The sequence below is a fragment of the Triticum aestivum genome, chromosome 3A (assembly GCF_018294505.1).
Source record: "Triticum aestivum cultivar Chinese Spring chromosome 3A, IWGSC CS RefSeq v2.1, whole genome shotgun sequence".
In the NCBI taxonomy this organism is placed as follows: domain Eukaryota; kingdom Viridiplantae; phylum Streptophyta; class Magnoliopsida; order Poales; family Poaceae; genus Triticum; species Triticum aestivum.
The window spans coordinates 647,213,200-647,231,664 of record NC_057800.1 but is presented as its reverse complement, the minus strand read 5'-3'; positions in this window follow the sequence as shown (position 1 = coordinate 647,231,664).

The following is an 18,465-nucleotide window of genomic DNA, read 5'->3' as shown; positions in this document are numbered from 1 at the left end:
AAGAATAACCATACCTTGGGATCCTTTCCATTCAATAGGGTCTTTCCAGTACCAGGAAGCCTATATAGCAACTTAAGTACTTAACCTTTACATGTTTAATGCTCAATATACAATAGTCTTTTAGCTGCAATCTACAACATTTAGTTGTGAGTAAAATATATCATGTGTTACCGATGGTACAAAAATAAAGAAGCAGGGATGATACGTACTGGTTTACAACATGAGGAAGCACTTTTGAAGCAAATGCCCTACGAAAAATATCTGTGAATTCAGAACTAAACTCACATATCCCCAACATGAGGGGAGCTCTTTATCTTTGAAAAGCTTGTTGCTAGATGCTTCCTTTTGGTTGATAACCTACAGCAGTTTAACGGGTCTTATTATTTTGTTTCCACAAGCCATATGAAATTCTCATGTCACAACAACAATAAATAGAACTACTGATAACAACATATACAACACATTCGGTTCGGGCAAAGTAAAGCATTGCTTCTGAATATTTTTACATAATACCTCCTTTGTTTAGTATGTGGAATCAAGCCCCGAATTTAACCCGGCCGGTTTGTGCGGTTATTTCAAATCTGCGAAGTGCCATATCAGAAAGCACTATTACGAAATACATGGCGAGGGAAACCAAAGCTGGCTACGGTTTCGAAAGCCAATGTATTCGGAAGCCACACTTTTTGTCCAAACCAACCATGCCAATAAGTTATTGAACCTGGATTCTTGAATTAGGAGCAGCCTCGGATATGTTGTGTGTATCACTTGCCAGAAATCCTCTACCCAGCCTCTCAAAAGAAAATCATCTGTCCAACAACGTGGAACTTTCTAGACCCTCTAGCGAACCTTGATCGATGACACATACAAAAATGATATCGATGAAAGGAAGGGAGATAACCTCGACACATAGACATAATTCTAACTGATTATGCTATACCTGATCCATAAATCTCTTCTGGATTATTGGGCATCCAACTGCAAAACACAGTAAATAAAAGCATAACTGAACCTGTAGTCACAGACAGAGTGAACTTACATCCTCACCTCGGTTGGAGCTTGCCTGTATCCGTCTCCGTTGCCTACTCCCCAATCACTACAATGCGTGTCTACAGAGGGAGTACGGGATACCATGGTTGCTACTGTAGTCTACAGAGGGAGCACATTGGAGAGACAGATGCGCCAGTAGCATTAACCATGGCTGCTACTGTATGCCAAAACCTGAAATTGACGGATATTGTTTTGTGAAATAGATTGGCCATTAATTCAGCAAAATACCCCATCCAAGTCTTGACATTTACAGTTATTACACAATAAACTGGCGTGGTGACAGACCAAGAATCGCTGCTGGTTCCTTTATGCCCAGTCTTTGCCAAAACATGCGCACATGCAAGCAGTTTAATTTCTAATGATCTCCCCTCACACCTAAGCAATATGCTATAGAAGATAGTTGGCTATGTCACTGAAAGATCCTTCATTTTTTCATTTTTTGCAAATCATCCACACCACATCCTGTGTGTGGTTAAATATTACCACTCCTTGATTAACAGTTATGTACATCTGCATGATTTCAGTCAATAGGATTTCGCATGACCAAACATAAACAGATTAAAATCAATAGATTTAGACAAGTAACAAAGCTATACTCGATGCTCAATAAGAATAACCATACCTTGGGATCCTTTCCATTCAATAGGGTCTTCCCAGTACTAGGAAGCCTATATAGCAACTGAAGTACTTAACCTTTACACATTTAATGCCCAATCTACAATAGTCTTTTAGCTGCAATCTACAATATTTAGTTGTGAGTAAAAAATATCATGTGTTACCGATGGTAGAAAAATAAAGAAGTAGGGATGATACGTACTGGTTTACAACATGAGGAAGCACTCTTGAAGCAAATGCCATATGAAAAATATCTGTGAATTCAGAACTTAACTCACCTATCCCCAACATCAGGAGAACTCTTTATCTTTGAAAAGCTCGTTGCTAGATGCTTCCTTTTGGTTGATAACCTACAACAGTTTAACGGGTCTTATTATATTGTTTCCACAAGCCATACGAAATTCTCATGTCACAAAAACAATAAATAGAACTACTGATAACAACATATACAACACATTCGGTTCGGGCAACGTAAAGCGTTGCGTCCAAATATTTTTACGTAATACCTCCTTTGTTTAGTTTGTGGAATCCAGTCCTGAATTTAACCCGACCGGTTTGTGTGGTTATTTCAACTCTGCGAACTACCATATCAAAAAGCACTGTTACGGAATACATGGCGAGGGAAACCAAAGCTGGCTACGGTTTCGGAAGCCGATGTATTCGGAAGCCACACTTTTTGTCCAAACCAAACACGCCGATAAGTTATTGAACCTTGATTCCTGAATTAGGAGCAGCCTCGGATATGTTGTGTGTATCACTTGACAAAAATCCTCTACCCAGCCTCTCAAAAGAAAATCATCTGCCCAACAACGTGGAACTTTCTAGACCCTCTAGCGAACCTTGATCGGTGAAACATATAAAATTGATATCGATGAAAGGAAGGGAGATAACCTCGACTCATGGACATAATTCTAACTGATTATGCTATACCTGATCCATAAATATCTTCCGGATTATTGGGCATCCAACTGCAAAATACAATAAATAAAGCATAACTGAACCTGTAGTCATAGACAGAGTGAACTTACATCCTCAGCTCGGTTGGAGCTTGCCTTTATCCGTCTCCGTTGCCTACTCCCCAATCACCACACTGTGTGTCTACAGACGGAGTACGGGATACCATGGCTGCTACTGTAGTCTACAGAGGGAGCACATTGGAGAGACGGATGCGCCAGTAGCATTAACCATGGCTGCTACTATATGCCAAAACCTGAAATTGACTGATATTGTTTTGTGAAATGGACTGGCCATTAATTCAGCAAAATACCCCATCCAAGTTTTGACATTTACAGTTATTACACAATAAACTGGCGTGGTGACTAACCAAGAATCGTTGCTGGTTCCTTTATGCCCAGTCTTTGCCAAAACATGCGCACATGCAAGCAGTTAATTTCTAATGATCTCCCCTCACACCTAAGCAATATGCTATAGAAGATAGTTGGCTATGTCAGTGAAAGATCCTTCATTTTTCATTTTTTGCAAATCATCCACACCACATCATGTGTGTGGGTGAATATTACCACTCCTTGATTAATAGTTATGTACCATATGCATGATTTCATTTTTTATTTTTTTACATTAATAGTTATGTACATCTGCATGATTTCAGTCAATAGGATTTCACATGACCAAACATAAATAGATTCAAATCAATAGATTTAGACAAGTAACAAAGCTACACTCGATGCTCAACAAGAATAACCATACCTTGGGATCCTTTCCATTCAACAGGGTCTTTCCAATACCAGGAAGCTTATATAGCAACTGAAGTACTTAACCTTTACATGTTTAATGCCTAATCTACAATAGTCTTTTAGCTGCAATCTACAATATTTAGTTGTGAGTAAAAAATATCATGTGTTACAGATGGTACAAAAATAAAGAAGCAGGGATGATACGTACTAGTTTACAACATGATGAAACACTCTTGAAGCAAATTCCCTATGAAAAATATCTGTGAATTCAGAACTTAACTCACCTATCCCCAACATGAGGGAGGTCTTTATCTTTGAAAAGCTTGTTGATAGATGCTTCCTTTTGGTTGATAACCTACAGCAGTTTAACGGGTCTTATTATGTTGTTTCCACATGCCATATGAAATTCTCATGTCACAAAAACAATAAATAGAACTACTGATAACAACATATACAACACATTCGGTTCGGGCAACGTAAAGCGTTGCTTCCGAATATTTTTACGCAATACCTCCTTTGTTTAGTTTGTGGAATCGAGTCCCGAATTTAACCCGACCAGTTCGTGCGGTTATTTCAACTCTGCGAAGTGCCATATCAGAAAGCACTACTACGGAATACATGGCGAGGGAAACCAAAGCTGGCTACGGTTTCGGAAGCCGCTGTATTTGGAAGCCACACTTTTTGTCCAAACCAAACACAACGATAAGTTATTGAACCTTGATTCCTGAATTAGGAGCATCCTCGGATATGTTGTGTGTATCACTTGACAGAAACCCTCTACCCAGCCTCTCAAAAGAAAATCATCTGCCCAACAACGTGGAACTTTCTAGACCCTCTAGCGAACCTTGATCGATGACACATACAAAATTGATATCAGTGAAAGGAAGGGAGATAACCTTGACTCATAGACATAATTCTAACTGATTATGCTATACCTGATCCATAAATCTCTTCCGGATTATTGGGCATCCAACGGTAAAACACAGTAAATAAAGCATAACTGAACCTGTAGTCACAGACATAGTGAACTTACATCCTCAGCTCGGTTGGAGCTTGCATGTATCCGTCTCCGTTGCCTACTCCCCAATCACCACAATGTGTGTCTATAGAGGGAGTATCAGATACCATGGATGCTACTGTAGTCTACAGAGGGAGCACATTGGAGAGACAGATGCGCTATTAGCATTAACCATGGCTGCTACTGTATGCCAAAACCTGAAATTGACTGATATTGTTTTGTGAAATGGACTGGCCATTAATTCAGCAAAATTCCCCATCCAAGTCTTGACATTTACGGTTATTACATAATAAACTGGCATGGTGACAGGCCAAGAATCGCTGTTGGTTCCTTTATGCCCAGTCTTTGCCAAAACATGCGCACAGGCAAGCAGTTTAATTTCTAATGATCTCCCCTCACACCTAAGCAATATTCTATAGAAGATAGTTGGCTATGTCACTGAAAGACCCTTCATTTTTTGCAAATCATCCACACCACATCCTGTGTGTGGTTGAATATTACCGCTCCTTGATTAACAGTTATGTACCAGCTGCATGATTTCATTTTTCATTTTTTACATTAACAGTTATGTACACCTGCATGATTTCAGTCAATAGGATTTCGCATGACCAAACATAAACAAATTCAAATCAATAGATTTAGACAAGTACCAAAGCTATACTCGATGCTCAATAAGAATAACCATACCTTGGGATCCTTTCCATTCAATAGGGTCTTTCCAGTACCAGGAAACCTATATAGCAACTTAAGTACTTAACCTTTACATGTTTAATGCCCAATCTACAATAGTCTTTTAGCTGCAATCTACAATATTTAGTTGTGAGTAAAAAATATCAGGTGTTACCGATGGTACAAAAATAAAGAAGCAGGGATGATACATACTGGTTTACAACATGAGGAAGCACTCTTGAAGCAAATGCCCTAAGAAAAATATATGTGAATTCAGAACTTAACTCACCTATCCCCAGCATGAGGGGAGCTCTTTATCTTTTAAAAGCTTGTTGCTAGATGCTTCCTTTTGTATGATAACCTATAGCAGTTTAACGGGTCTTATTATGTTGTTTCCACAAGCCATACGAAATTCTCATGTCACGAACACAATAAATAGAACTGCTGATAACAACATATACAACACATTCGGTTCAGGCAACGTAAAGCGTTGCTTCCGAATATTTTTACATAATACCTCCTTTGTTTAGTTTGTGGATTCGAGTCCCGAATTTAACTCGACCAGTTCGTGCGGTTATTTCAACTTTGCGAAGTGCCATATCAGAAAGCACTGTTACGGAATACATGGCGAGGGAAACCAAAGCTGGCTACGGTTTCGGAAGCCGTTGTATTCGGAAGCCACACTTTTTGTCCAAACCAAACACACCGATAAGTTATTGAACCTTGATTCCTGAATTAGGAGCAGCCTCAGATATGTTGTGTGTATCACTTGACAGAAATCCTCTACCCAGCCTCTCAGAAGAAAATCAGCTGCCCAACAATGTGGAACTTTCTAGACCCTCTAGCGAACCTTGATCGATGACACATACAAAATTGATATCGATGAAAGGAAGGGAGATAACCTCGAATCATAGACATAATTCTAATTGATTATGCTATACATGATCCATAAATCTCTTCCGGATTATTGGGCATCCAACTGCAAAGCACAGTAAATAAAGCATAACTGAACCTATAGTCACAGACAGAGTGAACTTACATCCTCAGCTCGGTTGGAGCTTGCCTATATCCGTCTTTGTTGCCTAGTCCCCAATCACCACAATGCGTGTCTACAGAAGGAGTATGGGATACCATGGCTGCTACTATAGTCTACAGAGGGAGCACATTGGAGAGACAGATGCACGAGTAGCATTAACCATGGCTGCTATTGTATGCCAAAACATGAAATTGACTGATATTGTTTTGTGAAATGAACTGGCCATTAATTCAGCAAAATACCCCATCCAAGTCTTAACATTTACAGTTATTACACAATAAACTAGCGGGGTGACAGACCAAGAATTCCTGATGGTTCCTTTATGCCTAGTCTTTGCCAAAACATGCGCACATGCAAGGAGTTTAATTTCCAATGATCTCCCCTCACACCTAAGCAATATTCTATAGAAGATAGTTGGCTATGTCACTGAAAGATCCTTCATTTTTCATTTTTTTTGCAAGTCGTCCACACCACATCCTGTGTCTGGTTGAATATTACAACTCCTTGATTAAAAGTTATGTACCATCTGCATGATTTCATTTATCATTTATCATTTTTTACATTACTAGTTATGTACATCTCCATGATTTCAGTCAGTAGGATTTCACATGACCAAACATAAACAGATTCAAAACAATAGATTTAGACAAGTAACAAAGCTATACTCGATGCTCAATAAGAATAACCATACTTTGGGATCCTTTCCATTCAACAGGGTCTTTCCAGTACCAGGAAGCCTATATAGCAACTTAAGTACTTAACCTTTACATGTTTAATGCCCAATCTACAATAATCTTTTAGATGCAATCTACAATATTTAGTCGTGAGTAAAAAATATCATGTGTTACCGATGGTGCAAAAATAAAGAAGCAGGGATGATACATACTGGTTTACAACATGAGGAAGAACTCTTGAAGCAAATGCCCTACAAAAAATATCTGTGAATTCAGAACTTAACTCACCTATCCCAAACATAAGGGGAGCTCTTTATGCTTGAAAAGCTTGTTGCTAGATGCTTCCTTTTGGTTGATAACCTACATCTGTTTAACGGGCCTTATTATGTTGTTTCCACAAGCCATACGAAATTCTCATGTCAGAAAAACAATAAATAGAACTGCTGATAACAACATATACAACACATTCGGTTCAGGCAACGTAAATCGTTGCTTCCGAATATTTTTGCGTAATACCTCATTTGATTAGTTTGTGGAATCAAGTCCTGAATTTAACCCGGCCGGTTCGTGCGGTTATTTCAACTCTGCGAAGTACCATATCAGAAAGCACTGGTACGGAATACATGGCGCGGGAAACCAAAGCTGGCTATGGTTTCGGAAGCCGATGTATTCGGAAGCCACACTTTTTGTCCAAACCAAACACACCGATAAGTTATTGAACCTCGATTCCTGAATTAGGAGCAGCCTCGGATATGTTGTGTGTATCACTTGACAGAAATCCTCTGCCCAGCCTCTCAAAAGAAAATCATCTGCCCAACAACGTGGAACTTTCTAGACCCTCTAGCGAACCTTGATCGATGACACATACAAAATTGATATCGATGAAAGGAAGGGAGATAACCTCGACTCATAGACATAATTCTAACTGATTATGCTATACATGATCCATAAATCTCTTTCAGATTATTGGGCATCCAACTGCAAAACACAGTAAATAAAGCATAACTGAACCTGTAGTCACAGACCGAGTGAACTTACATCCTCAGCTCGGTTGGAGATTGCCTGTATCCATCTCCATTGCCTACTCCCCAATCACCACAATGCGTGTCTACAGAGGGAGTACGGGATACCATGGCTGCTACCGTAGTCTACAGAGGGAGCACATTGGAGAGACAGATGCGCTAGTAGCATTAACCATGGCTGCTACTGTATGCCAAAACCTGAAATTGACTGATATTGTTTTGTGAAATGGACTGGCCATTAATTCAGCAAAATACCCCATCCAAGTATTGACATTTACGGTTATTACACAATAAACTGGCGTGGTGACAGACCAAGAATCGCTGTTGGTTCCTTTATGCCCAGTCTTTGCCAAAACATGCGCACATGCAAGCAGTTTAATTTCTAATGATCTCCCCTCACACCTAAGCAATATGCTATAGAAGATAGTTGGCTATGTCAGTGAAAGATCCGTCATTTTTCATTTTTTGCAAATCATCCACACCACATCCTGTGTGTGGTTGAATATTACCACTCCTTGATTAACAGTTATGTACCATCTGCATGATTTCATTTTTTATTTGTACATTAATAGTTATGTACATCTGCATAATTTCAGTCAATAGGATTTCGCATGACCAAACATAAACAGATTCAAATCAATAGATTTAGACAAGTAACAAAGCTATACTCGATGCTCAATAAGAATAACCATACCTTGGGATCCTTTCCATTCAACAGGGTCTTTCCAGAACCAGGAAGCCTATATAGCAACTGAAGTACTTAACCTTTACATGTTTAATTCCCAATCTACAATAGTCTTTTAGCTGCAATCTACAATATTTAGTTGTGAGTAAAAAATATCATGTGTTACCGATGGTACAAAAAAAAAGAAGCAGGGATGATATGTACTGGTTTACAACATGAGGAAGCACTCTTGAAGCAAATGCCCTATGAAAAATATCTGTGAATTCATAACTTAACTCACCTATCCCCAACATGAGGGGAGCTCTTTATCTTTGAAAAGCTTGTTGCTAGATGCATCCTTTTGGTTGATAACCTACAGCAGTTTAACGGGTCATATTATGTTGTTTCCACAAGCCATACGAAATTCTCATGTCACTAAAACAATAAATAGAACTGCTGATAACAACATATACAATACATTCGGTTCGGGCAACGTAAAGCGTTGCTTCCGAATATTTTTACATAATACCTCCTTTGTTTAGTTTGTGGAACCGAGTCCCGAATTTAACCTGACCAGTTCGTGCGGTTATTTCAACTCTACGAAGTGCCATATCAGAAAGCACTGTTACGGAATACATGGTGAGGGAAACCAAAGCTGGCTACGGTTTTGGAAGCCGCTGTATTCGGAAGCCACACTTTTTGTCCAAACCAAACACGCCGATAAGTTATTGAACCTTGATTCCTGAATTAGGAGCAGTCTCCAATATATTGTGTGTATCACTTGACAGAAATCCTCTACCCAGCCTCTCAAAAGAAAATCATCTGCCAAACAACGTGGAACTTTCTAGACCATCTGGCGAACCTTGATCGATGACACATACAAAATTGATATCGATGAAAGGAAGTGAGATAACCTCGACTCATAGACATAATTCTAACTGATTGTGCTATACCTGATCCATAAATCTCTTCCGGATTATTGGGCATCCAACTGCAAAACACAGTAAATAAAGCATAATGGAACCGGTAGTCACAGACAGAGTGAACTTACATCCTCAGCCCGGTTGGTGCTTGCATGTATCCGTCTCCGTTGGCTATTCCCCAATCACCGCAATGCGTGTCTACAAAGGGAGTACGGGATACCATGGCTGCTACTGTGTTCTATAGAGGGAGCACATTGGAGAGACAGATGCGCCGGTAGCATTCACCATGGCTGCTACTGTATGCCAAAACATGAAATTGACTAATGTTGTTTTGTGAAATGGACTGGCCATTAATTCAGCAAAATACCCCATCCAAGTCTTGACATTTACAGTTATTACACAATAAACTGGCATGGTGACAGACCAAGAATCGCCGCTGGTTTCTTTATGCCCAGTCTTTGCCAAAACATGCGCACATGCAAGCAGTTTAATTTCTAATGATCTCCCCTCACACCTAAGTAATATGCTATAGAAGATAGTTGGCTATGTCACTGAAAGATCCTTCATTTTTTATTTTTTGCAAATCATCCACACCACATCCTGTGTGTGGTTGAATATTACCACTCCTTGATTAACAGTTATGTACCATCTGCATGATTTCATTTTTCATTTTTTACATTAACTGTTATGTACATCTGCATGATTTAAGTCAATAGGATTTCACATGACCAAATATAAACAGATTCAAATCAATAGATTTAGACAAGTAACAAAGCTATACTCGATGCTCAATAAGAATAACCATACCTTGGGATCCTTTCCATTCAACAGGGTCTTTCCAGAACCAGGAAGCCTATATAGCAACTGAAGTACTTAACCTTTACATGTTTAATTCCCAATCTACAATAGTCTTTTAGCTGCAATCTACAATATTTAGTTGTGAGTAAAAAATATCATGTGTTACCGATGGTACAAAAAAAAAAGAAGCAGGGATGATATGTACTGGTTTACAACATGAGGAAGCACTCTTGAAGCAAATGCCCTATGAAAAATATCTGTGAATTCATAACTTAACTCACCTATCCCCAACATGAGGGGAGCTCTTTATCTTTGAAAAGCTTGTTGCTAGATGCATCCTTTTGGTTGATAACCTACAGCAGTTTAACGGGTCATATTATGTTGTTTCCACAAGCCATACGAAATTCTCATGTCACTAAAACAATAAATAGAACTGCTGATAACAACATATACAATACATTCGGTTCGGGCAACGTAAAGCGTTGCTTCCGAATATTTTTACATAATACCTCCTTTGTTTAGTTTGTGGAACCGAGTCCCGAATTTAACCTGACCAGTTCGTGCGGTTATTTCAACTCTACGAAGTGCCATATCAGAAAGCACTGTTACGGAATACATGGTGAGGGAAACCAAAGCTGGCTACGGTTTTGGAAGCCGCTGTATTCGGAAGCCACACTTTTTGTCCAAACCAAACACGCCGATAAGTTATTGAACCTTGATTCCTGAATTAGGAGCAGTCTCCAATATATTGTGTGTATCACTTGACAGAAATCCTCTACCCAGCCTCTCAAAAGAAAATCATCTGCCAAACAACGTGGAACTTTCTAGACCATCTGGCGAACCTTGATCGATGACACATACAAAATTGATATCGATGAAAGGAAGTGAGATAACCTCGACTCATAGACATAATTCTAACTGATTGTGCTATACCTGATCCATAAATCTCTTCCGGATTATTGGGCATCCAACTGCAAAACACAGTAAATAAAGCATAATGGAACCGGTAGTCACAGACAGAGTGAACTTACATCCTCAGCCCGGTTGGTGCTTGCATGTATCCGTCTCCGTTGGCTATTCCCCAATCACCGCAATGCGTGTCTACAAAGGGAGTACGGGATACCATGGCTGCTACTGTGTTCTATAGAGGGAGCACATTGGAGAGACAGATGCGCCGGTAGCATTCACCATGGCTGCTACTGTATGCCAAAACATGAAATTGACTAATGTTGTTTTGTGAAATGGACTGGCCATTAATTCAGCAAAATACCCCATCCAAGTCTTGACATTTACAGTTATTACACAATAAACTGGCATGGTGACAGACCAAGAATCGCCGCTGGTTTCTTTATGCCCAGTCTTTGCCAAAACATGCGCACATGCAAGCAGTTTAATTTCTAATGATCTCCCCTCACACCTAAGTAATATGCTATAGAAGATAGTTGGCTATGTCACTGAAAGATCCTTCATTTTTTATTTTTTGCAAATCATCCACACCACATCCTGTGTGTGGTTGAATATTACCACTCCTTGATTAACAGTTATGTACCATCTGCATGATTTCATTTTTCATTTTTTACATTAACTGTTATGTACATCTGCATGATTTAAGTCAATAGGATTTCACATGACCAAATATAAACAGATTCAAATCAATAGATTTAGACAAGTAACAAAGCTATACTCGATGCTCAATAAGAATAACCATACCTTGGGATCCTTTCCATTCAACGGGGTCTTTCTAGTACCAGGAAGGCTATATAGCAACTGAAGTACTTAACCTTTACATGTTTAATGCCCAATCTACAATAGTCTGTTAGCTGCAATCTACAATATTTAGTTGTGAGTAAAAAATATCATGTGTTACCGATGGTACAAAAATAAAGAAGCAGGGATGATACGTACTGGTTTACAATATGAGGAAGCACTCTTGATGCAAATGTCGTATGAAAAATATCTGTGAATTCAGAACTTAACTGACCTAACCCCAACATGAGGGGAGCTCTTTATCTTTGAAAAGCTTGTTGCTAGATGCTTCCTTTTGGTTGATAACCTACAGCAGTTTAACGAGTCTTATTATGTTGTTTCCACAAGCCATACGAAATTATCATGTCACGAAAACAATAAATAGAACTTCTGATAACAACATATACAACGCATTCGGTTCGGGCAATGTAAAGCATTGCTTTTGAATATTTTTACGTAATACCTCCTTTGTTTAGTTTGTGGAGTCGAGTCCCGAATTTAACCCTGCCGGTTCGTGCGGTTATTTCAACTCTGTGAAGTGCCATATCAGAAAGCACTATTACGGAATACATGGCGAGGGAAACCAAAGCTGGCTACGGTTTCGGAAGCCGCTGTATTCGGAAGCCACACTTTTTGTCCAAACCAAACACGTCGATAAGTTATTGAACCTTGATTCCTGAATTAGGAGCAGCGTCAGATATGTTGTGTGTATCACTTGACAGAAATCCTCTACCCAGCCTCTCAGAAGAAAATCAGCTGCCCAACAATGTGGAACTTTCTAGACCCTCTAGCGAACCTTGATCGATGACACATACAAAATTGATATCGATGAAAGGAAGGGAGATAACCTCAAATCATAGACATAATTCTAATTGATTATGCTATACATGATCCATAAATCTCTTCCGGATTATTGGGCATCCAACTGCAAAACACAGTAAATAAAGCATAACTGAACCTATAGTCACAGACAGACTGAACTTACATCCTCAACTCGGTTGGAGCTTGCCTGTATCCGTCTCCGTTGCCTACTCCCCAATCACCATAATGCGTTTCTACAGAGGGAGTACGGGATACCATGGCTGCTACTGTAGTCTGTAGAGGGAGCACATTGGAGAGACAGATGCGCCAGTAGCATTAACCATGGCTGCTACTGTATGATGTAGCCCCGGCGAGGAGACGGATGGCTGCTACTGTATGATGTAACAATGGTGAGGAGATGGATGCGCCCTGGTGCGCTAGACATCGAGGGGAGGAAGATATGTAAGGAAGAAAGGCCTTCAACTTCGATGGCTAACGGCGCAGCCACGAGGTCACCACACCGAGCTGATGCATTATCCCAGAACTTCATATTCCTTTTGAACCTCACCTTGGTTGCTTCACAGTCGCCTCGCCGCCGTCTTCATGCCTCGCATGGACTGTGGGCCAAGATTGAAGCCGCTGGAGAGGTCAAATCCTGAGGGAGAGGGAGAGGGATGAGGAAAGGACGGGAGGCCGCTGGGAAGGTCGAGGCTCGAGGGAAGGGCGGACACGCTGGGTACGATACGACTGTTCAAGCGGTAGTTGTGGATCGAGGATGGGAATGTGCGTGTGTGGGTCTCCGCTATTTTCTTTTCTCATTTTTCTCGTATCGGCTCCTTTGTTTACGTTGGAATTTTCTTTCTATATGAATCGCGCATGATGCGGTGGAAGTTGTGAGCGCACAAGGCGGGAGTAGCGATCCTGGGGGTGAGGGAATAGGGAGGTCGAACCATCACGACGTTCGATTCTCCTTTAATAGTAGAAATGTTGAGACTCCCTATTCGGCGCCTCCAGCGCGCGTACACAAGGTATCTGCTGGTTTCTGGAGAAATAGACACCGACTTTCTAGAGAAAAACTGGAATTTTTTAAGATTCACAGATTTGAAAAAAATGGGGATTTGAAAAAATGACCATCGTTAAAAAAAGGTTGATGGATTTGAAAAAATGATAATTTTTTAAAAATGTTGATGGATTTGAAAAATTGTTCACAAAATTCAAAAAATGTTCGCGAATTTGAATAAAGTTCGGCGATTTAAAAACACTTCACGGGTTTGAAAAGAAAGTTCGTGAATTTGAAAATTTCATAAAATTGAGAAAAGTTCACAAAATTGAAAACTTCATGAATTTGAAAAATGAAATTGTGAATTTGAAGAGTTCGTAAAAATGAAAAGTCACCAATTCCAAAATAGTTTGCGAAAAATGAAAAAGTTCACAAACATTTGGACAAGTTCACAAATTTTGAGGGAAAGAAATTCAAAATATGACAAAAATGACAAGATTGAAAAAAAATCACGGTTTTGGGAAATATTACGAATTCAAAAAAAAATTCACACATTTGAAAAGAAAAGAAAATAAAAACTAAAAATAATAACTAGACAAAATGTCGGTGGGAACGACACCTATGGGATCACAAGAATCCCTACTACGGTTAGCGGGGCGCGGGGTCGTGAGAAGAGCGGATCAAACAGATAGTACACAATTTGTTTATCCAGGTTCGGGCCGCGAGGATGCGTAAAACCCTACTCCTGCTTTGGTGGATGTATATTCCTGTTCTTGAGCTAGCTCTGGGGCATTAGGAGCTCCAAAAAGCCGAATCCTCCTCCTGGTCGCCTCGGTCCTCCTTTTATTGAAAAAGGGGTTGCCACAGTGGCACGCAGGAGGTGGAAAGGGTACAGTGATGCGAGGTTATCCCTCGCATTACATGACAAGGCACATTTAATGCGTCTTGCTTAGGTGTCCTTGCTTTATCAGGGACGGGGGAGAAACCTGTCTCGTCCATCGCCGCTCCTTCTTGTGTCGACATGTGCCCTGGCCAGCGATGCATGTGATGCCATGTAGGTAGGCAGGCAGTTGAGGTGGTGCATTGGAGGGTCTTCACGAAGATCTGCATGCCGCCACGTAGGTTCCTGCCCAGCTGGTTGGGTCGGCAGCCGCGTGCGTACGGTGGTGGAGGTTTAGTCGGTGTGGGCCTGATGGTGACCCTGCGGATGTTCTTGGCAAGGGCCTTGCCGGGGCCCCGGCAACGGTCTTGCCGGGGCGCCTGCTGTCATCCCCGGCAAGGCGCTTGCCGGGGGCCTTGTGGTCTTCCTCGGCTGGGATCCCGCCGAGGGTCGTCATCTTCTATTGTACGTATCTGATCTTGAATGTCTTCACAAAGATCTGCATGCCACCACGGGGATGTCTCCCGAATCCTTGCCCCATGGGGGCAGTGGACTCAAGGGTGATTTGCTTCGTAGGCGTGGGGCGAGTTGCCGCAGCAAGGGTCTTGCCGGGGTTTCTAAAACTGTCTCCCGGCAAGGATCTTGCCAGGGGAGTCCGCTTCGTCTCCTTTGTTCTTCGTGGTTTTGGCCTTGGCATCGTCTTAGTTCCCTTGAGCTTCGGTCTTACCCTGGCTCACCTCCCTTGCCTTGCTTGGTGTGGTGGTGCCCGCGGCTCTAACTGCCCGTGCACAGTTATAGGGGTACAAAAAGTGCACCCCTCTTTTTGTACACCGACAGGAGCCCCCGGGCCTGGGCCACACATAAGCACAACGCGTTTTTGGGTCAGGCCCAGAAACGGTGCGCGGGCAGGCGGGGCGGTTTTTACCGCGGTAAGATTCTTCACGCGCTGCGCTTCCCACGACTCGTGCGCGTGGCGCGGTGTGGGGAGGTGGGCGTGACGTGGGCAGCATGCATGGGGTTGGTCTCTGCACGCATGCATCACGTCGTAGTAAAGGGGCGGTTCGCGCCTTCCCCATAAATGGACGGAGGCGTGGAGGCGCGGCCCATTTACTGAATGGGGCTGAGGCGCGGTCTTCAAGGCATCCACTCCCCACGATCACGGGGTGGGGAGAGGTCGCCTCACCCGTCCCCTCGGTTTTGCACGTCCGCCATGTGTCTCCCATGCGCTTGGGGTGGCAAACGGTGGAGGCGGGAAACCGGGCCGTCGCTGGTTGGGGCGGCGGGTCGGTCCTGGCTCCCTGCGCCTTCCGTATCTCGATTGGCCGAGTGGGGCGGCCGAGCCCCAACCCCGCTCCTTTATAAAGAGCGGGAGGGGGGGATGGCGTCCCGCATTCTTTCATCTTCTTCTTCCTTCAGCTTCTGCTCCTCCCTTCCATCCGTCATGGAGGAAGGGAATCCCGGTCCTTCAACGGTGGCGGCGAGGGTCGCCACTCGACAACGCGTCCCTCCTTCTCCCGCGCCTGCGGTGGCAGAGCCAGCCGCGAGGGGAAGGGGAGGGGGCGAGGCCATGGGCGAGGCCGGGGCGCTCGGGGAAGAGGAGGACGGGGTGGCGCGCCGGCCTCGCCTCCGCCAGCAGCTCCCCCTCCAATGGAGGGCCATCTTGGGGATGACCGTTGTGAGTTCTTCGTCAGGCTGCGCCAGCCGCCGCGCCGTCGCCTTCGTCTCCCGACTCCATTTGCGCGGGAGATGGAGCTGGATCCACCAGAGTCATTGCGGATGCACATGAGGGGCTGCGGGATCAGTGGCACGCGGGTCCGCGTCGACTTCCCCGCTCCTCACATGATGTATCTTCATCGGGGATGGAAGACGTTTGCTCATATCCACAGCTTGACGGAGGGGCTCACTCTCCATTTTAAGCTGATGGAGGGTGGCCTTCTCTCCATCAAGGTCTTCGGGCACTTTGGGACTCGTACAAGGTGCTGAGTGGAGAGCTCTTCTGATAGTGAAGACTCCTCCTCGGGCGGGAGTGACGAGGAGGACAGCGGCAGCGACGATGAGGGCGGTAGGCGGCAGGATGACGGGTCCGACTAGGTGTCAGGTGCCGCTCCGTGCGGCACCGGCGACCCCATCATCCGTGTCGCCGGCTCCTTGAACTTCTCGGGGTCGTCTCCTTAGGCGGCTGGCGTTGGGAGGCTGCGGAAGAGGAAGAGGGAGGGCGTCAAGGCCGTCAAGTCGGAGTACGCGGGCACCGACGCCTTCGACGCGTACTGACGTCCTGCCGCCTCGTCTTCGAGCTCTACTTCCGGCGCCGCCATCACCACCCAGCCTTTGGACGGCCACCAAGATGTTCTCCCTGCGTCTTCTGCCACCCGTAGCTCGCCTAGGTGCTCCTTTTGCCCTTCTCACCTCCTTGACCTGCCTCCTGAGGAGAGGGACAAGAAAGGGATTACGGGCACCTTATCTCTTTTTAGTTTGTAAGCCTTCGGGCCTTTGTTGAATTTAAAACTTGTAATCCCTTCATTCATGTTTTTCATTCCCTACGGACTGTACCTGAGTGGAATGTTTTTAATGAAAAAGGGATGCTTGTCGGGTCATTTGTTTGTGGGTGGAACCCACGACAAGGAGTGAATCCTTGATATCTCTAAGATAAACATTTTCTCGCCCGGCAACAGGCCTTGCCGTCTTCCCACTTCGCTCGACCTTTCTCACGCCTTTGGCGGAGGCAGGGATGAGGCGGGTTCAGGCTCCTTGTTTCATCCTTTCGCTGCCGCGACTACAACCAAACTTGGTCCCAGGAACGAGCCTTAGGGCCTAGAGTTAGGGGAGCACGGTAGCTTAAGGAAAAACGAGGTTTCACATACCTCAGTCCAATGGAATGCATGATAAGGGATGAAGAACTTATCTGAAGCTGTAGCCCCCGGCAACCCTGGTTTGCCGTGGGTGAATCTTTGCTCTTCCAGCCCCCAGCACTACTGGCTTGCCGGGGCCTAGATGCTGGTTTGTTCCTTTTTTTTCTCCCCAAGTGGTTTGGCAAGGATATCTATGTGTCCTGTGAACCAAAGAAGACAAAAGAAAGACAAAGAGACGCACACTCGACCTCTAAGCTAGGGGTTAGTCGCCGCTAAGCACTATCAACCCTAACCAAGGATGAGACTCGACCTAGCATGCATGCTATAACTTAGGGCGCCAGCGCTTCATTTATTTATGCTCAGGGTCTGCACCTGGCTTTGTACAAAGGGTTACATGCGTCATCGGCAAGGCTCGTACAAAAGGTGGCTTGCCGGGGGGCCCGGCAAGCCGCGCCTCACGGGTAAAACTTGCGAAGATGCTCAATGTTCCAGGAGTTACTCACCGGAATGGCATCTTTGGTCTCCAGGCGGACTGCGCCGGGCCTGGTGACTCGTATTACCCGATAAGGGCCTTCCCACTTTGGCGTCAACTTGTTGGAATTCATGGCTGATTGAATGCGCCGAAGAACAAGGTCGCCTTCCTCAAAGCTTCGGGCATGAACCTTGCGGCTATGGTAGCAGCGCAAGGCTTGCTGGTAGCGCGCTGCTCTCACAGCCGCCCGAAGACGATCTTCCTCAAGGAGCGTTGCATCATCTTGCCGCAATTGCTCTTGCTCAAGCTCGTCATAAGCGAGTACTCGAGGTGACCTGTATATGAGTTCCGTGGGGAGAACTGCTTCTGCCCCATATACCAGGGCAAAGGGTGTCTGGCTGGTGGCTCGATTTGGTGTCGTTCTGATTGACCAAAGAACCGCCGGCAATTCATCAATCCAGCGCCTTCCACTCGTGTGCAGTCTGTCAAAGGTCTTTGTCCTCAGGCCTCGCAGTACTTCAACATTTGCCCTCTCAGCTTGACCATTGCTTCGTGGG